We start from the raw sequence: 27508 nt of genomic DNA on the forward strand, positions 1-27508 counted from the left end.
AAACCAAGCACTCAATATATAATGCACGAAAAACACATAGGGCCTCATTACGACCCAGGCGGTAAGTTACCGCCTGGGCCGTGACTTTACCACCATGGCGTAAACATAGTTTACGCCATGGTGGTTGGCGGACTTACCGCCCTATTCCGACCTTGGCGGGGCGGTAAGTCCCCAATCCCCATTTACCCTTCCCCATTTTTGCCCCATAGGGCATAATGGGAGTGGGGAAGGCGTTAATTACGCCACCGTAAATTACGGTGGCGTAATTAACTCCATGGTCCCTTAGCGCCATGGATTTTAACACCTGCTAAAAGCAGGTGTTAAAAGCGCCATGGCGCTAAGGGACCTCGTACTCAGGCGGTAAGGGTCGGCGCTGTTAACGCTGCCGTAAACCCCTTACCGCCTGGGTCGTAATGAGGCCCATAGTGGGTACTTGGAAGAAAGAACCATGAAGTAACATTGCAAGACACATTAGAGTGCCATCGAGTAGTCCGTGCCTGTCAAAAAAGCACAAGAAGCCAACGATGACCAGAGCAGAAACGCATGGAAAGGGGGCCTGCATAGTTTTCTTATGTGTATGAACAACCAAAGCTCATCTGAGAAAAAAACGATCCCAGATCCACGCACTTTGTATGAAAGAAATAACAAGGAGCCATGATTTGACCCTTCACGATCTTTACTTATGTGGATAAAAATGCGAAATTTAGAAAAGTGCCAATCACGGAGAATGCCTTTGCCCCTGGCAGGCAGCCAGAGCCTCCGCCACCAGATGTTGGGTTAGGTTATGCTATGTTGTCTTCTTTTCCACCTGAATCAACGAACGGAAAGCCACCGTATGAAGAAGGATGCAAACATGTATGCAGGAGTTATGTTCGCACTGAAAAGACAACTCTCTTACAAGTTTGCATCAATAACTCCAGCTACATTTTTAATCAAAAATTGTTCTGCACTGACACCTAGTGGAAACGTGTGGAATAATCAGAAAACAAACGCACAGTATACTATTCTGTGTTTTTATTCATTGATGTTTTTGAAAATAAATGAATATGTTTGTGAAAGGAGGGTATGCTTCATTTGGAAGTCGGAGGGGTTGTGTAGTGGGCTCTGGGACTCTGTGTTTCTGCTAATGTGATGTAGCAGGCTTCAAATACTGGTCGAAAAGTGCATGACTTTTTCTATAACGGTGTAAGCCATTTATCAAGACTAGATTTCCAAAATGTTAGACGCGAACTCAGTATCTATGCCGAAAATCAGGCTATGGAAGCTTTGCCTTTGGCGAGAAAGTGGATGGCCTTTTGATTTGCATCCATAACCCTTGTACGTGGCAATCCATCATGTTGTCCAAGCGTGTGATACCTCTGTGATACATGGTTGAATAAATATGAGCTATTTGACTGGGCACGATTGCCCTCAACATATAGAAGAACAAAACTTTCATACCCCGGGCAACCATATAAACTTGCTCGCTTTTACCACCTGCTTAGTACTATTTGCCCTCTTTTCACTACTACCCTTTGTTTCATGAGCAACACTGCACCGCCTACAGGTCTGCCACCGCAATGCCCATCTGCTTTGCCAGTCAGATAGACTGAATTATCTCCTCAGCCCTGATCCCTTGCTGGCCAATGCCACAACGCTGTCTGTTTTGCCTACGGCCTACGAAAGTCATAAAGGCTAGGATCTGTTTTTTGGTCAGCACTCTCCATTCTACAAACTTGTATTCCAACATTTAAGCCTTGCTTGAGGAGCATGACGTCGTCCTTGGCTTCACCAAGACATAATCCACTACTAAATATATGACCACTGTAAATGTGGTTCTCCCCGAAGGTTTCAAGATCATTGTAAATGAATGATTTAACAAGATGGATGGAAGTGTTACCCTTAATGTCACTGCATCCATCACTAGCACCAAGATTGCTTAGGTGAACTTGCTTTTCTTTGAAAGGCTACAATGCAATAGCCTTTTGGATGCCAGCAACTGCTTCCGAATTTTAACGATTCTCCACGGTTACACCCCCCTTTGTGAAGGAACTGCTTGACTTCATTGCAAGCCTCCGATTTGTCCCTCACAATATACTAATTCTTGCGGACTGCAACATGCGGATGGACACTATGGGCCTCATTACGACCCAGGCGGTAAGGGGTTTACGGCAGCGTAAACAGCGCCGACCCTTACCGCCTGATTCCGAGGTCCCTTAGCGCCATGGCGGATTTAACACCTGCTTTTAGCAGGTGTTAAAATCCATGGCGTTAAGGGACCATGTTGTTAATTACGCCACCGTAATTTACGGTGGCGTAATTAACGCCTTCCCCACTCCCATTATGCCCTATGGGGCAAAAATGGGAATGGGGAAGGGTAAATGGGGATTGGGGACTTACCGCCCCGCCGACCTCGGAATGGGGCGGTAAGTCCGCCAACCACCATGGCGTAAACATAGTTTACGCCATGGTGGTAAAGGTACGACCCAGGCGGTAACTGGGTCGTAATGAGGCCCTATGAAAGAACACAGCCAACTCCATTTTTTCTCAACTCATCAAAATCTGGGCCCTCCCCCCAGGCATAATTCGAATGCTTATTGACTCGGATGTGGCTCTTCAACATCATCACCTTGCTAGAAACATATTACTGCAAGATGGAAAACAGGCCACACACATTTTCCTGGTATGCACCCTGAGTCTGTATTGTATTGTAGTTGTCATTTCTATGGTGCCTTTTACCATTATTATAGTCTCAATGCGCTGGTGGTGGGAAATCCCTCAGGGACCGAAGTCCAGAGTGTTGGAGGTCATGGAGTAGGATTAGAATGTGTGTGTGCATTTGGCCAGATAAAGCTTAGCAGGCTGGACAGGCTCCGATAGAAAGTAACCAATGAGGTCAGACATGTGGATGAGTGCTGAGAGGATTCAGGAGACAGCGTGAGTGCTGGAGACTCGCTATGTGTCCAGGGTGCCTGCATTTGTCATAAGTCTTCGCTGCATACTGATGTCAAGGGTGTTGAAGCGTAGTGTGCTGCAAGTAGGCTTAAAAATATTAAGGGCCTGATTTACAGAAGTGTTTTTATAATGGTCCAATCCCATTGAAAAACACTCTGAGAATCAGCAAGCCCAAATGTCGTAGGTGCATTGCACTGTCAGTGGATGAATAGCCATGTCTGCGGCAGATGGTCACCGAAGTGGTGCGTTTATGCATACCAAGAGCACAGATGGAGCTTATATTTGATGTTGCTGTGTCATCAGAAAGTCTGTGGAAAAAGACCAGCTACCCGTGTAGACTCTTCGAGGCACTATGCGGGGCTACCCTCAAGTCTTCTAAGCACAATAGGCTGGTTGACCTAGTAGATCCACCACGTGGTTACCGTAGGATTTAGGATAGTAGGATTCTCTAGGCACCAATGTTCCCTCTAAGCTGTGCGCATGTGCGCTTGCCCAGCTTCCTTCTGGGTGCCGCTCAGAAGATTTTTAGCAGCGCACACAGACAATTCTCAACTATTCAAAAAGATTTAATAAGGCACAAGCCACAATAATTACCTGAAATATTCTTTCTCTTAAAATAAGCAACTAGTCTTGATATTCTGTTCATTTGCATTACACAGTTATGCAAGGGTGACCGTAAGCACCTAACATCTCTAACAGCAAAAAACACACACAAGAGGTTAAAAGCTAATAAGAAAAACTGGCTTCATGAACAGAAGAATCTAACCAAGATATGCCTGCACTCATTAACCAAATAATGTTCCGCACCACCCCCGACTCCTAAACATGACTCCACCACACTTTTACCTTATGACTCTAACTTCTGCCCTAGAACACATTATGATACTACCAAACAACCTTGACTCTTCCTCTCTTGGCTCTGTGAAAGTGTAGCAGGTGTGTACCTACATCCACATGTTTTATGTTTGTTGTAATATGAAAAACGTTCACGTGCCAGCCTTTCTGTTACTCATTGTGTTTAACTAAAAGCGTCACCAACACTATACAATCGAACTACTAACTCAAATATCGGATAATGACGAAGTAAGCAGGCTACTTGGATGTGTAACATTATCCCATACTTCCTCTTCTTTGTACATATGTCACGCACGTGCTTTGAAGCTGACCCCTTGCAAGTTAACGCATTATTAAAATCAAATATGAATTTGCCCCCTTGGGATTTTGAGAAGACAAATGTGATGCTCAGCGTCTCCTACTTTAGCATCTCTAACACTACCCTATAAGTGGAGAGCAACATTGCAATATCATTTTCTTTGCCTACAATAAATAATGGGTATGGACTATGCCTGGGATTACTTGTCCATAGTATCACAGCACCGGATATTCAGACAGGAGAATGCTTTTCACACAATCTGCATCGTGTTCAGAGTTCCTTTGTTTATAGACCTTGACACATATGATAACCCGCTGCTATACAAAAATGGTTTCACTGCCCACTGCATCATCCTACACAATGATATAAGGGTGGGGTATGCAGCAAACAATCTTGTATGTGCTGCAAAATAATTGTGTACGTGCAGAGTCATGACATTCTTAAAATGCACATAATATGTTGAGGCATTAAATATGCCTTGCTTACAACGTATTGTGGGTCTGCAAATATCCCAGAGAGTGTTCACCACTAGAATCGCTCACTTTTTACAGTGCTCTTTCAACTAGTATTGGAGGCTAGCACAGGGGCTGGGGAAGGGTATGGGTGGAAGCGCACAGGTCATCACTCCTTGGAGGTGATTAACAAAGCAGCACTTTTAAAAACCTAGTCATAAATTTCGGCAGTATACTGAAGTGTATCTTCAGTATACAATCTTAGTGTAGCACATTGCTTGCCTCTCACAGACAAGTATGAGACATTTCCTACCCCAGGAAACTATTCAAGTGTAGCACGATTCCAATCCCTCACAAACAATCTGAGTATGACACATTGCTCTAAATGTGGGACCTTTGCAAGCCCCAAAATCCATCTAAATGGGACTCCTTTCCTACCCCAAAACTCATCTAAATGCAGCACATTTCCTACCCCAAAAATCCATCTAAATATGACACATGTCCTACTCCCAAAATCCATCAAAATTCGTGCCTTTGATGACCCCAAAAATCCATCTAAACTCTGCACATCTCCTACCCTCAAAATCCATCTAAATGCTGAACATTTCCTACCCCAAAATCCATCTAAATGTGGTACATTTCCTACCCCAGACATTCATCAAAATGCAGCACATTTCTTACCTCCAAAATCCATCTAAATGTGGCACGTTTCCTACCAAATAAATCCCTCTAAATGGCCACCTTCCTAGCCCCAAAATCCATCTAAATGCAGCACATTTCCTACCCCCAAAATCCATCCAAATGTAGCATATTTCGTACCCCAAAATCCATTGAAATGTAATACATTTCCTACTCCCCAGTCCCACCGAGCGCAATACACAGATAGCTCACAATACATCTACCATTACTATCCAGGGGGTGCAGGTCAATCTACACACTGTTGTAACATGAAGGTGGTAAAGTAGGAGTGTCAGGGTTTAAATTAACACTGTGATGTCAGTGCTCACCGCCCATACAAACCTTGCTTGAAAAAACACTCAGATTCAACTTTGGCAGTACAGTGAATACAAGTTTTGCAATTTGGCTAGGTGCATGTTGGTATGAGATATTAAGTAGTAAGAGTGATGGGAATTTACTGGAGTACAGTAATGGCTCTACTCCCTGCCCAAATGTCCCTCGCTGCAGGTGGTCTGTGTCAGACGTCCTAGGCAAACACTGGCAAGCACAGAGTAGGGCTGTTTAATGGGGAGCTGCCCTTTGCCTTGTGGCCCTAAGCTGATGGCTACCTGAACAAAGGCTGCTATGGGTTCCTCTGTAAAAAGGGTTGCTTCCTGGAAGCAAACCCCTAATCAGGGCCTGGTGGGCAGGAGTGGGGTGGGAACATGACATGGGGGAGGTCGGGAGGGAAAGGTTGGCTATGGGAAATAAAAAATAAATTAAAGGTTAACGAAGGGGAGATGGCGGGTGGGAGAGGCATTAACCTGTTCAAGGGGCCTTGAGCACTGCTGGTGATATAGACCGGCTCAACACGAGTCCAAAGATGCAGAGGAGTTGCTGTGGATCACAGCATTGAGTCAAGCATGCTCTCTGGAAGCAAACCCCCAATCAGGGGCCTGGTGGGCAGGAGTAGGGAGCGAATATAACAGGGGAGGGAGCGGAAGGGAAAAGAGGTGACAGGGAACATGAAGGGAAAATAAAAGTGAGCAGTATGCAGAAGTTTGTTTCGTGGTGTCCAACAGTGATTCTAGAAGTCGCCAGAGCTTGCAGAGTCTGCTTCAATTGTTCATAAGGAGGTGGAGCCTTTAAAACAGCCAAACACTGCGGAGCACTGCAGTGTGCATAAGTGTGTGCTGTGGTGTCCAGCTGTGATTCCAGAGGTCGACAGAGCTCGCAGAGTCTGCTTTCACTTGTTCATAAGGAGGAACTGCGGGTGATAGACAGCAACGGCAGTGGTCTTCAGTCTTTATCCTGTTTCCCATGTGAACAAGGTAAAAGCGGCAGGCTCAATGGCTAGTGATCTCAATAAAAGACTAACCTGGTTGTCCCTTGCTCCCCCGCTCCCAGGCTATTACCTGCAACTGTGATGGGCAATTCTACCCTTATGTAAGACAGAGCCTTGTAATTGGTGGCTTGAACATTGGCTTGAACTTTGGATTTTGAACTTTGGTGGTAGAGAACCCCTTAATTAGGCACTCCTTGTAAGGGGTCGACCCGTGCATGCTTCACCGGCCTTGAGTGTCCATCAGAGTCACAAGTGGGGACAAGTGGCTGAAGATGAGTGCTCCTTGCTGACTTTGTTTCAAACCAAAATTCTGACTTAAACCCCGGCCTTACGTGAAATGGCCTAGGTGCTTGAGTCTAGCACTGTATTATTTTGTAAGGGTATTTGTAGAGCGCGAGCAAATACCAAAAGGCATCAAGGCGATTAAGAGAGTGAGTTAGTTACAGACCCAGGGGAGTAGAACAAATGAGTTTTAAAATGTTTTCGAAAGGGAAGGTAGTCAGGAGTATTGTGGCGCTCTTGTGGCAGAGCATTCCAGAGCATAGGGGCAAGTACCATAAAGGACCTTTCTCCTGCTCTGGCCCTCTGGAATCTGGGAATGGTCAGCAATGACTGACTGGCTGAGCAGAGGAGCCTGCTGTGTTTGTAGGGTACAAGTCTGGATTGGAGAAACTCAGTCCCAGTTTTTACGAGTAGTACTCTGAACGAGACATAGGATTTTAAATTTGACTTGGTTCCTCACAGGGAGCCAATGAAGGTTGCGAAGAAAGTCAGAAAAGTGAGAAAAAGTCTAGCGGCTCCCAGGACGAGGTGAGCTGCTGCATTTTGGAGGATCTGCAGTTGCTGTAGTAGGGTCTCAGGTTGGGCAAGATAGATACCATTACATTAGTCTAGGGAACCCATAATGGAAACAGTCACAATCTTAGTCCTGGACTCAGACGGAAGAAACAGAAGAACTTTTTTCAGTGTTTTGAGTTTGGTAAAGCCAGATTAGCCAACAGCCGAGATTTGGGCTTCTGTTATGTTATGTTATTAGATGTATACTTCGCCAAAGCCCGTGGGCATCCAGGCACCGGAGAACATATATTATAGATGTGCTGAGACTACAGTGGAATTATTCATTTTGCAAGAACAATGCAGTTTTTAGTTGCTTTCTGAAGGCCAGATGGTTCTCGGTCTTGCGAAACTGCATGGGTAAGGAGTTCCAAGCCCGCGCCCACGAATATGGAATGCTCGACCGTATCCACTAGCACGTTTGACGCAATTTGATTCCAACATAAAACCTTCAGCTGATCACAGGTTTTTTTTGGGGTGATAGATATTTATCCTATCTTTCAGGTAAGCTGAGGCACTAGCAAAAATACATTTGCGACATATGGACAGTAATTTAAACTGAATCCGGGCGGCCACCGGTAGCCAATGCAGCTTCTTTCTTGCTGTGGATGTTGGTTTGAAATGCTTCATCTGAAAGATGATACGAATGGTGGCGTTCTGGATTTTTTGTAGTACTTGGATGTCAGTCTTGTTTGCGCCTCCCAGTAGGGCATTGCAGTAATCCACACGAGGGAGAATTACAGCTCTCACAAGTTTGGTATGGTTCTCTACTGAGATTAGCGGAACTACTTGCCGTAGCACCTTGAGATGATAATTGGGGCTTTTGATTATGGCTGCTACATGGGCTTCGCTGTCCAAACTTTCTTCCATGTAGGTACCAAGGGTCTTGACCTTATGTACAACCATTATCCAGCTACCATAAATTACAAAACTAGCATACTTCTGACCCAAGCCATCTCCGTCCTGCCAGGGACCGAACAACATAAGTTCGGTCTTGGCCGCATTCAGGCAAAGGCAGTTTGTTGACATCCAGCACTTGATGGTCTGATATACAGAGACAAGCATCCGTTGGTCCTTCTCGTGGTCCCCACTGATTTCCAAGACCAGTTGGAAGCTGTCAGCATAGTTGCAGAAACATATGTCTAGCAACTCCAAGTTGTTACACAGAGGGGGATATAAATGTTGAATAACAGGGGGGAAAGACAAGCCCCCTGTGGCACTCTGCAAGTTATAATTTCTACTTCGGACGCACTATCGCCCCTGTGAACTCGTGAGTGGCGACCCTCAAGGAAACACCTAAGCCAACTAGTTGCCTCCATATAGAGACTCCCGACGGGGGCCATCCAGTTGAGTAAGATTTTGTGATCTAGAAAGTCAAAGGCTGCCGATAAATCCAGTAACATCAGCAGCCCTGACTTGCTATGTTCCAACTCCGAGAGCATGTGTCTGTAGATCTCGAAGTGCGCTCTCGGTGCCGTGGTAGCACCAGAAATCCGACTGTTTCCCGTGCAATTTACCAGCGCTCTGGAAATAAGATTGGAGCTGTACTGTGGCCACTTTATCGATCAACTTGAGAAAGAATAAAGTGTTTTTAATGGGCCTAAGATTTGCTGCATCAGTAGGTTCTAACCCCACTTTTTTAACAGTGGGGTCACTGCAACACTCTTAATAGACTGTGGGATCACACAGTTTTGAAACAGAGGGGTTAACATACCTACAGAGAAAAGGGACAGAAAGGCCCTCATGCTCTAATATGTATTTGGGTGGGAGCAATTCCCCTGGGCAGTTAGTAGGATGCATGGCTTTTAATATATTGTGCATCTCTGCCGCGGGTGATCCCTTGAGCCTGAACCGAGCAAGCAAATCCTGCTGAGTTAGGGTTTCAAGTTCCAGATTTGATATGCCCTTTGAGAACTAACTAGATGCTCTTTTACCGTGGTCTGGTTATGATTAGGTATGTTCGCTAAAGAAGAGAAGGATTCTGCCAAGGATTCCTTCACTATCTTATTTTGTGCTTTCGATAATTTATCTGCGAAGGCTTTCTGCACTCTATTGCAGTTGTCACTTGTGGGTTTAATGGAGGGGCTAGTGGCAATGGGTATTTCCCAAGACCTGAAAAGACGAAAGAGTTCTTTTGTTTGATCCCCAGCCAGATTGAGTTGAGTCTAGAGCCTGAGGACATAACTTTGATCCCTAAGCTCTTGACTACTGAGGAGGGTTAAGGACATGGTCCAAGTGAGGTGTGCCAATACTCACAGGTCCAGGGTTGTCCTGCATAGTTGGACCCGACCAATAAAACCTCAGTTTTGGCTCCATTTAGTTTTAGCCAGTTATTGGCCATCCAGTTCCCAACACTGGGTGGTGACTGCAGGTTTTAACACATTTGAGCCACTGGAGTGCACCTCAACTAGCATGCAGGGAGATGGTGGACTGGGAGGAGCAGTGGACGAAGAGAAATGTACATCTGCATCATAGAGTGCAAGTCAAGACAAAGGAGGGAGACAAAAATAAAGGGTTGTTAGGATTAAAGGCAGCAGACGAAACTGACGGAATAGTGGACGGCCCGCTGTCAAACAATGTGGAAGATTGAGGTGCCGCAGGGCCTTCTACTTGCCCGTTTCCCTTGTCTGATCACTCAATTGTGCTCCAAGCAGCCGAGGACCCTGCTTTGCTAGAGAACGGAATGGGCACAACGCAACTTCCAACAGTGACCACCCCCTCGACTGGAAGCATCGTTAATGACGAAATAAGCGAGGGGACAGCTCGGCCATCAACTATAACGACAAAGACAAGAACAACTGTAATGTTACATGCTCCTCCCTCGTCCATGCTTCCAGACTTGACTCTCTCCATTGAACGCCTGGAAGAGCTAGACCCCGAAAATGAAAAGGGAGCCCCTGTGGAAGCTATGGGGTTGATCCTGACAGAAACTTTGGGGCCTGAAGGGGTGGCCCAGTCTGAGCAGGATACCAAACACGTGCCTGCTAGAGAGACAACTGTGGCTCACATGCCCCTGACTAATTATTGGGAGAGTCTGAGGAAAGAGAGTGTGTGCTCTAACGTGGTGGGAGAAAGGACACATGTTGAACTACCAACCTTTGCATTATCGGACGTGGAGCTACTGGAAAGGTAGAGCTTCCTGGTTGGCCTATCACATCATTTACTTAAAAACCTGCGACAAGGCCCACCAATGTGCCTTCTCCCTCACCTGGCCACCTGGATGTCATTAGACCCCCCATTGATGCAAAAAAAGAGATGCACTACTGGTCTGTGCACACCAGCAGTGTTGCCCCATGAGTGCGCACAAGTGGCCGAGCTAAATACAGGGGCGGATAGAGCCTCTACATCGGGGGAACAACTGGCGAGCGATACAGTTAACACACCAAGCGAGACAACCGCAAAGAAGGTAACAGCAAGAAAAAGAAGCCTATATGAAATGAACCATGGCGCCTCCACCAACGTGTACAATTCTAAAAGATCAGACTCAGAAGGTAGCAAATGTAATCTGGCTAAGCTCACAGATGTAGATGTTTCAACCACAAAGTCACGGGAGGGAAGAGGACTCGATAAGTTGGACCCTAGCTACGATACAGAATCATCATCTGCAGACTCAACAACGATTGCAAGAACGAACACCAGGTCCAGAGTGAGCTTTAGCACGAAAAATTAAAAGATCAGATATAAACGCTACAGAAAGCATCACCAATTACCAGACTCAATGTAGTCTCATGTCAGTCTTAACATTATCTCTATCTCCTTTTTTTAAACTGTACGAATCAATCAATGAGAATTATAAGGATCAATAAACTCTCCTGGCCATGACTCAGTCAAAGTTGAATCACATTGAATGCTTCTTAAACAACTTGCAAAACAGATTGGACAGAGAATCCGAGGCGGAAAGTATCTTGCGACAACTCCTCTGTGATCATATGAGGGAACTGGGAGCAAATAAAAAGCTTCAACTGGAAAAAGCAAATGAGATTTTGAAATGGGGAAAGAATCATCAAAAACGAGGACAGAACATCAAGCTGGCAGCTGTGCTTACCCATAGAGGTATCCACTCACAACAAGATCCAGCAACCCAAATGAGAGGGGGGATGGAAATCAAGATCTCTCCTGAGGAAGGTCCGGCAACGCCACCATAGCCTGAAGTAATTGAAATTGAGGAGCCAGCCGAGGATCTCAACTATGAAATTATCTACTCACGAAGAAAGAAGAAGCAATTGGCTAATTTAAAACTTTACTACAGTTGAAGCAGCAACAACAACAAAAAACAAAGAACTTACCAGCCAAAAAACCTACCAAGTCAAATGGTGCTAGGGATTTCATCCGGAATTTAAGGATCCCTCTGCCTGAGCTGGCTATGGAAAAACGAAAAATAAATAACAACAAGCCAGAGAGAGACATGGCCCTCAAATATGCTAAACATCGCAACTTGGAAGTTGTGCTCAAGGGGCAGACATAAATTACCAGCGGTGATTGGTGTGTGGAGTCGTTGGACAATGATTTCATGGACCTATAGGTATATGAAATGGAAGATAACATCCAAGAGCTTCCAATTTCACCAATCCTTGATGAAGCTGCAAGAAACACAGAGTATTTAGACTCATCAGATGTTCGGGTAATTAATGAAAATACAGACCGGCTTAAAGGAATCCCAAATGGTCAGTTCCTGATGCTGGAGGACAAACAATGACAACTGTTAACTCGAACCCAAACCAAGGAGCCCTTTAAATCCACCAGAATTCAACATTGCGGTTGGGCCGAAGCTCGAGATCAAAGTACTTCTGACAAGATAGATGAGAAGGACCATTGGGAGTATGAACATTCAGATCAATCAAACAAAAGAATGCACAGGAGAACTGCGGATGATCACTGACATAGACGCAGTGAGACAGAGTATAATTTCAAAGATACCAATACAGGCATCTATAGGATTTTTCTGGACAGAATTCTATCAGTCGCTAATGGGCTGAGATTAAATCGAAATAATATCCTGAGACTGTTCCAACACATTCCAAAATTAAGGGACGTAACATCAGATGATATCTCAGCAATTGAACTTCCAAGTAAAAAACAACTAGATCAGGTGTGTCTACACATAAGATCTAAAATAGCCTATAACCTGTTAATGGAACCATCAGATGCCCTATGGCCTCTTGGTTTTGATATCCGAGACAAGAGAGAATCTAAGCTGCATGGGAGAGGAACCGGTTAAAGCAGGAGAAAGGGGTTTCAACAAATGCGGGGGACAAAGAGTTACATCAAAAAGACATTAGGTACCCAAATGAAATAGGGATGGAAGAGTTGATGGCAAACCAAGTATGGGCAATAACTCATTTGAGAATAAATAACCCCTAAGGAGCACTTTTAATCGAAAGTGGGGTTGGGGAGGTTGATAGTGATGCAATCTAACTCAAAAAACAACATATCAAACTGGAACAACTGGGGATGGGTGGCCAAGGCCCTGAATGTCAACAAAACTCAGTAACACTGTGGCACCACAACGGGAGTCTCCATGATCCTGTGATCCTGGGATCCTGGAATACGAGAGGATTCAGTCATTTGTGTAACTGTCACCAGGGAAACCTTGACAAATTGGATATCCTATGTTTTCAGGAAACTTGGCCCTCAGAAGCTCCTATTGTGGTGGAGGGTTTTGACCTTTATTTAAATCCAACAAACAGGGGTGCGATGGTCAGGCCATTTTGACTTTGATAGAAAAGGGTCAGGCATTGAAAATATTTAAAGCTAGAAACCTCAACCCATATATGCAAATAATCTGGTTAGAAATAAAGACCCAAGCCGACATCCCAGACCGTGTGCTGATAATAATAAATCTGTATTGCTACCCAACAGTCTGGAAGGAGGGGGGATTTGTGACCACTGTAATGAGACTGATTAACGACCTCAGGGCGCAATTGCAGGATCCGTTGATACTCCTGTGTGGTGACCTGAATATAAATTGTATGAGAGAGACACTGGAAGTGGAAGACACTCAGTTGGTGACAAATTTAGGTGGTGGGGGGAAATGCTAGAGGGAAATTTGGTTAAGGGAATTGGAGGAAGGTGACTTCCAAATGTTAAATGTGTGTACTACTGGGGATATACTGGCAGCCCCCACTTGGGCAAGAGATAATCAACACTCTATACAAGATTACTTCTTTGCCTCTGAGAGTGTCTCGTCTTTTATTACATCTCTGGAGGTAATTAAAATGGAAAATAGTGACCATGATCTAGTTCATCTGATTGCGGGGTTATCAGTGGGTGGGAACTCTGAAATATGGGAGCATGAGGTGACTGTAGGACAGGTAAGAAATCGCCTCCTGTTAAATCAGAAATAATTCATTGCCCTTAACAATCGATACACCACAGCTCTGCAAGACAGGAATATTGGATGTGATTATGTACCACTGTTGAGGGAATTTTAGGAGGTCAAGGGAGATGGAGTAAAATCCCACTTCAAATCTAAGCACCAATTCGATATTGAAATGGCAAAGAAAAAAAGGGAACACACTAAAAACATAAGATCACTGTGGCAGGCAGGGGGCTCAGAAAGTGCACTCTTATTAATAAAAATGAAGACAACATAGAAACTGGTTAATAACACATACCAGTACCATGCTGCAACGTGATGATGAAAAAATGCTTAAGATTCTGGCAGCAAACCACTCTAGGAGCCTATGACGCCTTTTAAATGACGCGGCTGGGTCGCAACTTACGTTACAGGGAACTGCAGTGCCTGAAAACACTAGGGTTGCTTTCTTTGGTGACCTGTTGGGTAAAGTGGGAGTGAAGGAGACCCAATCGTGTACCATAGTGGAAGGAGCAAGGTGGAATCTGGGAATTACACAAGAGGAGGTTCTCAGATTGATAAAGAGGGTAAGTAATTCTAGAGCCCTGGGCCCGGATGTCCTTTCGAATCTAATGCCCAAACAAGACCCGGAGAGTGGTCATCTTTTTGTAATGAAAAAAGAAGAGAAGGGTGGGCACAACAAAGTTACTGAAAAATTGAGTTAACAAAAAATGAATTGTAGACAAAATGAGATTAATAGGAGCGTATCAATAAAGACTTGGCACAAGGACGTAAAGAATATGCAAAAGAAGCTAAGAAAGATTTCTTAACTAGTAATACTCTCACGCTATGCCCTGCAAAAAGTTGCAAATATTCATTCAGTGTTCAAGTAATGTTCACGTAGTTTCAAAATTATAGCCCATACATTTTCATGTAAAAAATATCCCAATGTTGCATTTCTTATTTCATAAAAGGCAATGTGCATCCAAAGTGTGTGTCCAAAATATTTGCCAATGCATTTCGGAACTCAGTCAGTCCATCATCAAGGCAGGACACAGATGAGACTGATCGCTCAAGCACCAGACACCAACTCTCCTCAGGTACACAGATGAAGATCCCATTGGCAAAGTTCACTAAGGTTCTATGTGAAAATGCAGTCCTGGTCAGGGTTCCACAACGGCCTCTGAGCCCGCTCGGCAGACGAAGGAGCCTTTGGATGATCCTGTAGATCCCCAGGAGATTTGTATGAACTTCTTCAAGGAAATTATGATCAGGAAGGTTGTCCCTGACTCCTGCAAAAGGGCAGTGGTGGTACTGATTCTTAAGAAGGGATGTACGATGGACGGAAACACTACCATCCTATTGCCCTTCTCAATGTCCTGGGCAAAATATTTGCATCACTCGTTTTGGTCAGATTGAAGCGATGGGTGGTTGACTCAAGGCATTATGATGAGAGGCAAACAGGATTTGTAAGCGTATTGGGATGCAGTCCGAATCTGTTTCTGTTGAACATCCTTAAAGTTAGGGCAATAAAGGAGAAACTGAAGTTTTATGTCGTTTTCATTGATTTTGCCCATTCGACAGTATTAACCGTGAGCTGCTATGGGTTAAATTAGCATCATGTGAATGTCCTACCAACCTTCTTGCTCCAATTAGGGCACTTTACTCGAATATGGCTATGCAGATCAGACTGACTCAGAAGGGCCAATTATATAGAGAAATTACTACATCGAGGGCTTTGAAACAGGGCTACCCTGGACTATTTAAGTTATTTATATCAGATTTAAAGATGGCAATGGAGGCGAGTGGTGCATTTACTCCTAATATTAATGGGGAGCTAGTAGGTTGGATGCTATACACAGACTTCTTGGTGGTGCTGGACCAAACACCAATTGGCCTACAAAGAAAATTAGACGCCCTACAGACCTATATCCACGAAAACGGTCTGAAAGCAAACCCATCAAAATGATATTGGTGCTAGAAAACCTTAAAGGACGCAAGTGTAATGCTTTCACTTGCTGATTGGGAAATGAAAGAGTAAACATTGTGGAAAAAGTAAGATACCTGGGAATGCTGATAAATTCTAGTCTAGACGATAACCCTCGTAAATTGGAACTAAAAGCTAAGATGGAGAACCTAGCAACCCAAGGGCTTAAACTACGCAAGAGGTTTGGCAATTTATATCTTATCCCGACATTGAAATTTTACAAGCAAAAGCTAATTCCAATTATACCTTTCATTCGTAGTACAAGAGTCCCCAGATACCCTCCCTCTTGTCCCCACAACCCAGGAACAACAGGATCTGCAGAACTACACAGGAACTGAAGCCAGATGGAACCAATTTCTTCTAACCAAAGGTACTGTAAAGCTAATGGGACTTACCTCTTGTTGTGTAGTCTTGCTAGTTCTCAGTTGAGACTTGTCTTGGTTGCCTTTGCAGAGTTGATTTGCCCCTCACAAGCCTCTCAGCGTGTGGCCCTACAGTGTTTTCATTTTATGCAACGACTTCTAAAACATTGTGCAAGACTATTTACCTACATACAAGAAGTGCTTCAGTTCACCTAGACTTTTGCTCAGCTAGCATTGGCTGTCCTGGCTCCCTGAAAGACTCTTCTTACCTCTAACTTTGTGCTTTACCTTTCCCCCATGAAAGGGTTAATTTACTTTGCATTGGAGGGTTCAAAAAGTACTTACGTGCTTAAGAATACTTGTTAACCATTGTTTTATTCCCTCATCTTTCTCTTTTGACACTAACCTCAGTGCGCTAAATGTGCCAGTGATATATCAATGTCCACAGTGTCCAAGTTATTTAAGTCACCTCAGGGTAAAGGAAGTGTCTCTGTGCCATCCCAAATGGGTATCTACTGATTTAAAGAACCTGCAGTGTGTATTTTGAAGTATATTTTTGTGTTGCATATATTTTCTCCTTTCTAAAGAAGGCTTATACAACTGACTGTTAAATTAATAAATAATTGTTTAATCAAGAAACCTTGAGTGCAAGTGTTTATTTGGATATTTGTGACGTTGAATCTCTGTGTGATAACCATACAGCTCACACTGACCCCTCTTGAGATAAGCCTGGCTGCTCAGTCACTCTACCAGCTTGTGTAGTACATGCTTATAACAAAGGTTGGGTTAATCATTGACAAGAGGAAAAGGCTGGTGCAGTCTCCCACAGGGTACTACATACAATCTTGCCTAACAATATAGATCCACATTCCATTTTTTTATACAGTGTAGACACATAGAATCGCCTGCTTCCTACCTTTTTTATTTTTTTATTTGTGGTCAGTTTATTACAAACTTTTGGCATTACAGAACATGTAAAGAACATTTGATATATTCAAAAGAAATAAAAGGTCTGCATCGCATCATTCATTCTACATCATGAGTAGTCACATGCTTCCCCATTACAAATAAAAACTCTGTCTAAAAACGTTATTCACACAAACACCAAAGACAGGTTTTCATCTAAAAGGATTAAATACCTCCATTCATCACCTGACAGTGAAATGAATTTCTCCACAAAATTCGGCAAATATAATGTTCTTGAAGGAGTTGAAGCAGGACAAGAAGTTAATATATGTTTCAGCGATTCTGTTATGTCCAAACCCAAACAACATCTACATCCCCTATCTTTCTATCCCCCCTTCCTCCAGGAAATAAGTACTTCTTCATTTGGTTAAAGCTTCAGTCTCACACGTAAAAACTGATTCCGATCATAGTAGCTAATAAACTTTACTAGATATTTAGGTGTAGAATTCATAGCTCAAGACGTTAAAGAAAGATCTAAGGTAAATGTATAGCCATTCCTCTTGTTTTGGGTTTCAATTCAATCTTTGCGTCTATGTTTTTATTTGACTGCTATAGGATTTTTTATCAAGGGCTCCATTGTCATGTCAAGGGTCTTCAGGTAATTTACACATTTTTGTTTCCAGAGATTAATAGGACTAAAGGACTCTAGTTCCATTATAGACCTTCAAATTTCATATGGAGGACAGAACCTGGCATAGCTATTTTCTGTGCGAGCGTCAAAGATTACCAGAGTGAAACCGAGTACAACGATTGAAGACCCAGTTTATATCTAACAATTGCCATCAGGAGTCTCTTGGGAAAGCATTGGAACTTCCTCCAAAAAAGCATCTTAAGGGCTGCCCAAATTTGCCAAGAAAGATTTAGACCTGCCTCAACTCCATATGTCAAAATCGGTACAACCTTCTGATTATAGAAGGTCAAGATTGAGGTAATTGTAAATTTGCCATACCTCCTATTCAATATGGTCCCTTGGACAGATAACATCTAAACTTTCGATTTTGCCTTTTGAAATATACTTTACGCTTCGATGCAGTTAAGGATCAATATTTTGGATTTTTTACATCTATCCTTAGATCGTTTGTTGTCATATAAAGCTGTAATTGGTAAAATCTTTGCTAGAGACCAATGGGTGTTTGGTCTATCAAGACCAAATCATCCACATAGAGTAACAATGGAAGAAGATTCCCATTGATCTTAGGCGGCAATGCATTTGCCATAATCAAAGTACCATACTTATCTGATAGATATAAATTAAAGAGGGCAGGAGCAAACAGGCACTCTTGCTTCAGCCCCTTAGAAGTCTGGATTTTTTTTAAAAAGTAAACCTCAGAGATTAATCAAATTTGCATTGAGGTATTGAGTATAAAGATTTAATTGCTTGAAACAAATCTCTCGGGCAGTGACAGGATGCCATTTGCCTCAACAACGTATCTATATTTGTTCTACCAAACATGTCTTCCAAGTTGATAAATGGTATAAACAGCTTTGTTCTAATCTTGATTGCTCGTCATTTTAATATATTTAGTAAATTGATGTTTAAGTAAGTACCTACACCCTTCATGAAACCCTCCTGGCTTTCTCTCTTGACCCAACTATCGAGATGCTTGAGAAAAATGTATGCAAATAATTTACCCAGCATGTCCAACAAAACTATAAGGTAGTAATTTCTCGAATTCGTTCTATCGCCCTTCTTGAAAATCAGAATTATTATTACAGAGTTCTAAGAAGGGGAAATATTGTGTGCCCTCAAGATTTGGCTCAACAGTGAAAACCATGTGAAGTGAAGGCAAACTATTGCCCAGGGGCTGCCTTAAGCATGGAATTAGTAAGTCCACCTGGCCCTGGTGCATAGGAGTGGTTCAAATTGACTATTAACTTTGTCAAATCCTCTCTTACATAGTCCAAGCACCAGGCCTCAGTAGTATTCATATTCACTATCATATAATTGGGGATATTGGATGAAAAAGAGAAAAAAATGGCTGACCCAACAGCTTTCAGATACCCCGTTACTCAGAAGTGAAGTCTGATAAGTAAAGTTGCTATTAATTAGAGACCAAACTTGTCTCGAATTTGTTTTGCAAATGGCTCTCAACATTACTTCAGCCTACTCCTGGTATCTGATCATTTTAAATGAGATAAGCCAGTTCTTGTATTTCTGTTTCCTTTATTTATTTTAGGTATTAAAGTTCCCCCCACCACTCTCCTTAAGATTCTAATGTCCGCTCACAATAATTTCTGCTGTTCAACCACCTCTTTATTATATTGATGTTTAGGGCAGAAGTCAGGCTTGTATATATATGGATAGAATGACATCCACATAATTCGATCTTATACTTAATCTCGTTCTCCCTTGATTGACTATGAGGGTTTCCAAGTCAGTCATTTCAAGTTTTTTACTCCAGGTCTTCCATGACATTTTCAACAGGCAGTGATCACTATTAGTCATAGGAACGACTGCAAGGGCTTCAATCCGATAGAGAAGATTTGGTGAAGTAAAGAAGTTATCCAGAGTTGAGTGAGATAGTATCTGCACCCAACTCTGTCACCCAGGAATATCTCCTCCAATCTGCATATAACAATCTCTGGCACTCAATTCACACACCCATAAGGCCACCTTCTCTTGAGAAAAAGAAGTGGTGGTTTCTGAAAAGGCAGTGGGTTGCCTCAATTGTCCATACACCTAACCTAACATTTAGATCCCCACAAATAAGAAAGACAATTCGATACAATGTTCATCCTTTAGGTCTGTTACACATTTGACAAACAAGTGTGAATAAATCATAGCTGAGTTGCAGTACAAGATAAACCAAACAAGAAATCTTGATTCACTAGTTAAATGGTCTTCGCAATTCCATAGCATCATTTGTATAAACGGATTTGGGTTTCTACACTCAAGCACAGAGACGCTCTGACCATTTTTGATCATGGTTAGCAAGCCTGAAAAGGGTCTAGCACTTAATCTTCTATGTGCTGTAATCAGGTAAATCAAGAACCCATCACATACTGGTGCTGGACTCAACCAAGATTCCTGTTCCTGTAAACATATAATGTCAAACAAAGCTAGATCTAGACAAGAATCGTTAAACAAGTGCAAACCCCCCTCCTCCGTCCCCCCCTATATTCCAAGAAGCCACTGCACTGAAACTAGGGCCATCCTCTGCCTCTGCCTACACTTTATGTATATATAGGAAAGAAGGATTAGATAAAGTATTCATTTGGTTAACAGATGTTTGCAAGGCAACGTGCAACCTTTCAAAAGAGTGTTTGATTTAAAACCTTTTGTCACGGGTAGCAGAGGCGAGATTTTGCACATTTCATTCCTTTAGTTCATATCCTAAAGGAAGAAGCGTGTCTGTTGCATCCAATAAATTAGATTTCACCAATGATGATTTTAAATACAGCATTATCCAATCAGTCAGCGATTCATTTACAAATTCAACTATTTGAATGTGCTCTGAGGTAATTAGACAGAGCTTTGGTACATAGTGCAACAGTGGTAATGATGTTTCTGCAATTTAGAATCACACCATTATCAAGTAGTATGATTCTTTCTAACAATCATTTTTTTGAAGTCGTAAAGTCTTGATTCTTTGGGAATGCTGAAAAACAAATTTTGTCTTTAGAAAAGTGGCCTTTAAATGTAGATCTATTTTTCATATCTGCCACATAATGGTCTTGCAACCGCACTGGAAGGGGCAAAGAGTCCCCCACTGGTTGTTCTTTGATGGTAATAGGATAACAATTCTTTGTCATTAATAAATAGCAATTTTGTTCTTTAAGTAAATAGGCTTCAACTTTAGTTTTATAAGACTTATCTGCCACACAACGTTTTTGGACCAATGTTTGACAGGGAGGGGACTGACCCCCAAGCTGCCATTTGGAATCCGAAACAGCTGTTAAATTGGGAAACTTCCCTTTGCTATTAGCTTGAGTGTAGATGAAGCCCCTTACATTACCAAATTATTTTAGGTGGGGAAATGAAATATAACTGACTCCTCCTCCCCCTACTCCTCATATGGGCAAGTTGCCAAATCCAAGAGAATGCCCATTTCATCTTCATTACCCTTCGCAGACAGGTCATTGGTTCCCACTAGAGGGCCTATGGTCAATACAGGCACATCTCGATCATTCTTATTAGTAATATTTTTTATTTTTTGTGGAAACACAATCAGGCCCTTCACCTCTTGGGATATTTGAAATAAGCCTTTCCTGGGGTGGCGAAGGGCTCAAGTTTCCTAGAAAGGCCTTTGAGCCATTCGATTTCTGCTTTTTCCCTTTCTGATTTTTTTCTTGTTGTTTTTTCTCCTCCCCTTTTTTCTGAGTACAATGATCCTTTTCAATGTTTTTATTTACAAAAATAGAAATAAACCTTCTGAGATGGCTGTAGAAAAACTATTGAAATGGCACAGGTATAAGAGAGTATTCAAAAGGGCTTGGAGTAAGAGCAATAGTGGTAGTTGGAAGGTCCGATCCAGCTTGCAAAATCCTCCAACCACTTGAGGCACTATTTCTGGGATGCCAGAAATGATTGCATTCCTCGCATCATTCTCAGGTAGCAGAGTTACCTCAATACTCTGAGGTTGTAAACAGAGAGTAGAGGGTTCAGGGTACTAGGATGTTTCATCTCAATTCTATGGGTGATCTAGATGATTTATAAATGAGTTATCCAGAAGGCGTTGTGCCTTGGCCTTGAAAATCTTGTCAGAGCCTAAATGTTCATTTTTATTCTTGAGTCAAAACCATTTGATAGATTCAAGTAGTGCTTCCATCATAGTTGACTTATCAGAGAGGTCCCCACTCACTAAATCACAAAGTCTAGCTTGCAACTGTGCGGATGTTTATGATCCAGTCGTGATTGGACTATTGAAGCAAAGGACTCCAAAAAAATTAGTTTAGAAAGCACCAGGCTAATAAAGTAGCCTAGTGTTTAAAGTTATCGTTCAAGGCTTTGTACATTTTCAAAAATTATTAATTTGGTATGGCGGACATAATATTGTTTGGCACTGAAATGCTGCCAGTGCAGAAAGGTGAGCAGCAGGAGTGGATGTGGCCGGGGGACCGGGATCCATTTTATGTTGGTAAGTCTGATGAGCTGGAGCACTGAATTACTAGATTCAGCAGGTGGTTAATTACCATCAAGATCCTTTAAGTCATGCCAAGGTTGTAGTGGCGATTGTAGTGGCAAGAAAATTAATTCCTTTCCATAGGGACAGACCGAACACTGATTATTAATATGTTTTTTACGTACACTTGTGATAGGCAAGCAGCAGTTTTAATTTCCGCAATATCACGCAACAATCTTGCGGCAAATGATACAGTTGAATCTTCCTTGTCCAAATCACAGATCAAAGATGGAGGGATTTTGTCGTCCACGGTGCCAAGTGAGAAGCCAAATTGATCACGCTTACTACAGGGTGCAGTCGTAATGGTCCCCACTGTTGCAACAGTAATAATAGCAGGTTTATTAGGAAGGCTCATGAGTCTCCAAGAGTGGTGCAACCGCTATGTTTGCTTTATCCAAGGTCACGTTAGTAGGCATTCCTATCGTTAGCTACTCCGTCTCATGAAAAACATTGTCCAGGTCTAAAACTCCACATCAGATATATCTGGAGCATTAGATGGCAGAGTGAGACCAGACAGTCGCTGGGGCACAGTTGCTAGCACAGGGAGAATGCACTCACCTCACCCATAGGTATCAAAACAGACGACTCTTGCAATCGTTGTTGTGGTAGAGTGCGCGGTCCAGCTGGTTCTGCAGACACCATGTAGGGTCAAAAGTGGAAACCACAAACCAGCCAACTTTGGCCTGACTAGGGCAAGACTCGACTCGTACACCAAACTCACGTGCCGGCGCAGCACGCCTGAGAGCAATTTTATAGCTGCAGAGATTTTCTTAAAAGTGCAGGCAAAAACACAGGGAGCACTCCACAGCACTTTTGGAGCCAAGTGAACTGGGGCGAGACTGGAGTCTTACACCGGATTCACTCTTCCTGGCTAGAATATCCATAATAAAGTCCCCACATTTACTTTTCATCAGACAGTCATAGGAGAGATTCACAAATCGTAGCAGAACTGCTCCCAATAACTCAGAGGCAACTTACAACCCAAGAATAACCTGCACAGGTTTCAGAACAGACTCCGAGCACTTTATAACAAATATTTCCCCATTCAAAATAATAAACCTCCTCCTTTAATGCAGAGCAATTAGATTCAAGTAGCAGACCCGACCCAACAGACCAACCCAGGTCCTTGCCATGAAACAGGCAAGTAAGGTCAAATGCGTTCTTATAGCAGCTGTGGCTGCAATTTACCAGTATCCAGCACACAAAAGTGGCACTAATCCCCTGAGCCTCTTGGCTAAATCCATGTCATTCTCAGAAATGTGCTTTGTCTATCAGGACCTTGGTTTACTTATATGAAAAACAGAGCATCTCGAAATAGGCTACCGTCAGTATTCAGAGCTAGAGTGAAAACACGGCTGTGCTTCGTTGCTGGCTGGTAACATCGCATTCAGAGCTGTTCATTTAGTGAATGTTTGCTGCCTGCCTCGAGGTTAGCAACCCGAAGGAAAAAGTTGGGCTGACAGCGCACTGTTAACTATATTTCATTCAACCTTGATTTTCAGTAACGAATAACGCAAAAACTAATGCACATTGTGAAAGGCGCTGCGGCCACGCATCCCGTGATGAACTCGTGCGGCTAGGAAATAAATAAACGAGAGCAGTCTCTATGTCCGGCCTATATCCGCTACTTTCCTCTACACTTTTATGTGGCTAATGTTTATTCATGCAATAGCACTGGCCAAGTGTGGGTGTGTGTTTATGTGTATGTGTATATTACATGGCCACGGTAGTGGCCATGTAGTTATGGTTAAGTTGGTGTTTCCATAGGAAGAGAACTTTTTGGACGGCTTATAACTTTGCTCTCCCTGGACGAATCCTCACCAAACTTTGCAAAAAAAAGTATTTGGGTCACTCTGAATTTTTTTGCAAAGTTTGGTGAGGATTCGTCCAGGGGGGGCAAAGTTATAGGGGGGGTCCCAAAACTTATTTTTTTCCCATAGACTGAATGGGAAAGATTTTTTGCTTGCGTCTACAGCCCAAACCGTTGGACGTATTTTCACCAAATTTGGACCAGGAGCAGCGGCTTGGTCCCAAAAGTGTGCTTTTGCAAATTTGGTGAAAATCCGTCCAGTAGTTTTTTTAAAAATGACCAAAGACTAGGTAAAAAAAAAATAGTGATATCTGTGTCCGCTTCGCGGACACACTTCCCTGTTCGGTCCGCAGACAGGACGGTGATTGGGCAAGCAGCTTGCGTGATGTCCGCAGACATCTGACGTGCTCTCTCATTGGATGCGGTGAAAGCGTGCAGTGCGTCATGGCTTCAGAGACGCCTGCCATCTTTGTTCCTCGCATGAGAGGCTTTGTCAGGTCAGCAGGAGCGGGATCTGCCGCCTGCACAGTAAGTCCCCCACCCTCGCTCATGTCTGTGTCTGTCTCCTGTTCCCCCCACCCCCCGCTCATGCCCCATGTGTCCTTCTTGTCCCCCCCACCCCCACTCATGCTCTGTGTCTCCCCTGTTCCTCCAGCCCCCCGCTCACGCCATCGGCACACGATGGCCAGCGGAAGGACGAGGAGCGGGATCTGCCGCCTGCACACAAACTAATTTCCATTCATGCCCCATGTGTCTCTCTCCCTAACCCCCCACCCCTGCTCATGCCCCGTGTGTCTCTCCCCTCCCCCCACCCCCGCTCATGCCCCGTGTGTCTCTCCCCTCCCGCCCACCCCCACTCATGCCCTGTGTGTCTCTCCCCTCCCGCCCACTCCCCGCTCATTCCCCGTGTGTCTCTCCCCTCCCGCCCACCCCCCGCTCATGCCCCCTCCCTCCCACCCCCCCCGCTCATGCCCCGTGTGTCGACACCTTCCGCCCACCCCCCGCTCATGCCCAGTGTGTCTACCCCTCCCGGCCACCCCCCGCTCATGCCCCATGTGTCTTCCCCTCCCGCCCACCCCCCGCCCATGCCCCGTGTGTCTACCCCTACTGGGGTGCGGTGCACAGAGCAGAATTGATCTGCTGGGCTCACGAGGGTGGGGACTGTGCTGCTTGGAGCAGACTGCTCCGAGCAGCACAGCCCCCACCTTCACAGGCCCGGCTGTGTACTCTGCGTGGCTGTGGTACCTGCATGAAGAACTTGCAGGACATTTATGTGCGGCCAATTCAGAGCGGGCTGTCACGCCGTGCCGAACCGGCTCCTGCGCCGAACCGGCCATGCCAAATCGTCCCGGGCCGAACCGGCCGCCCCGAAATGTCCTGCTCCATGCCCCGTGTCTCTCTCCTGTTGCCCCCCACCCCCGCTCATGCCCCGTGTCTGTCTCCTGTACCCCCCCACCTCCCCTCTGCTCATGCCCCGTGTCTGTCTCCTGTACCCCCCACCCCCCGCTCATGCCCCATGTCTCTCTCCTGTTGCCCCCCCACCCCCCTGCTCATGCCCAGTGTCTGTCTCCTGTTCCCCCCACCCCCTGCTCATGCCCCGTGTCTGTCCCCTGTTCCCCCACCCCCTGCTCATGCCCCGTGTCTCTCTCCTGTTGCCCCCACCCCCTGGTCATGCCCCGGGTCTGTCTCCTGTACCCCACACCCCCCGCTCATGCCCCATGTCTTCCTCCTGTTCCCTCCCACCCCCTGCTCATGCCCCATGTCTTCCTCTTGTCACCCCCTCCTATGATGCCCCTTGTTGACCTCTTGTTCCCCCCACCCCCCGCTCATGCCCCGTGTCTCCCGTCTTCCCCCCCACCTCCCGCTCATGCCCTGCGTCTTCCTTTCCCCCTCCACCCCACGCTCATGCCACGTGTCTCCCTTCTTTCCCCCCCTACCTCCGCTCATGCCCCGTGTCTGCTCTGTTCAGGGCAGACACGGGGCATGAGCGGGGGTGGGGGCCCCACCTTGCCCTACCCCCGCTCATGCCCCGTGTCTCTCCTGTTCACCCCCACCCCCACTCATGCTCTGTGTCTGTCTCCCTCCTTTTCCCCACGCTCATGGCTCGTGTCTCCCCTGTTCACCCCCACCCCCCGCTCATGCCCCGTGTCTGCTCTGTTGGAACAGGGCAGACACGGGGCATGAGTGGGGGTAGGGGCCCCACCTTGCCATATCTCCGCTCATGCTCCGTGTCTCTCCTGTTCACCCCCACCCCCGCTCATGCTCCGTGTCTGTCTCCCTCCTTTTTCCCCCGCTCATGGCTCGTGTCTCCCCTGTTCACCCCCATCCCCCGCTCATGCCCTGTGTCTCCCTTCTTTCCCGCTCATGCCCCGTGTCTCCCTTCTTTCCACCCCCTGCTCATGCCCCGTGTCTCCCCCGTGTTACCCCCCACTCATGCCCCGTGTCTCTCTCCTGGTCTTCCCGACACCCTGCCGATGCCCTGTTGTGTTCTCTTTATACACCCTGCCTTCCCTTTCCCTGGTGTCCATCTTGGTAAAAGATTTTCCTTCCTACACCGGGACGCCTGCCTGTGGTGTCCTGTTTTGGGAAGAAAAATCTTTTTTTTACCACCCCGGGTTCCCACTTTGAGAAACTAGGATGCTAGTGGTCTTCCTCCATTGAAAAGGATGTTATGGTTACGTTGCACTAATAAAAAAATATGAAATTCAGTTAATAAGAATGTGTTAAAGTGACTTTATGGTTAAGTTGCACTAATAAAAACCTATGAAATTCAGTAAAAAAAACTTTGTTAAAGGGACGTTATGGTTAAGTTGCGCTACTAGAAACCTATGAAATTCAGTAAAAAAACTTTGTTAAAGGGACATTATTGCGATGCTGGAAATGCTTCTGAGGGACAGGGCCTCTGAATCCTTGTCCTATTACTGTTTTTATCGTGTGTTCTGTCATGTTTTCTGCCCAGGAGTCCATTTGGGACTCCTGGCAGTGCAGCTCTCTTTTGGTTTGGTGAACAGACCCATGGGATACCCTTATGGCACCCATGGGTCGGGGTACAACCCTGTGCCCCTAGTGTATGTTTTTGGGCACCTGTGGGTGGCCCACAGAGCAGGGTATGGGCTGGTGGCAGCTCCATGCTGAACTTGACAGGTGCTCTGGGTGTCCTCCATTTTGGGATACCCAGGCCCTGCCATTGGGATCAGTTGATTCCTGATAGAAAACAAGATGGCCCCTGTGGCCTCTTGCTTTCTATTGCCTGTTGTCTTGTTTTTCCCAAAGTCCTGGGAAGCCCTGACTCTGTCCCTTCCCCCTGACTGGCTGTTGGGTGGAAGTTCCATATATGGTGTTGTTGTGAAGGCCCAGCTAGACTGACTGGAGCCTTCCCAGTGACTGTATGTTGTGGGTGCCTCACGTGGGTGGGACCTGGGTGAATGGAGTGTGTGACCAATATACACTCCTTGTTGTGGTTGTCTGGTTTCTGGCATGTGAGACAAAGACTGAGACAGCCCTGCCCGAAACTGGCCTGAATGCAGTGTGTAGTGTTGAATGGCTGGGTACTTGTCCCAATCCACATTCCTTGTTGTGAGTGTCTGAAA

The sequence above is a fragment of the Ambystoma mexicanum genome, chromosome 4q (assembly GCF_040938575.1).
Source record: "Ambystoma mexicanum isolate Mex_15411 chromosome 4q, UKY_AmexF1_1, whole genome shotgun sequence".
Classification (NCBI taxonomy): domain Eukaryota; kingdom Metazoa; phylum Chordata; class Amphibia; order Caudata; family Ambystomatidae; genus Ambystoma; species Ambystoma mexicanum.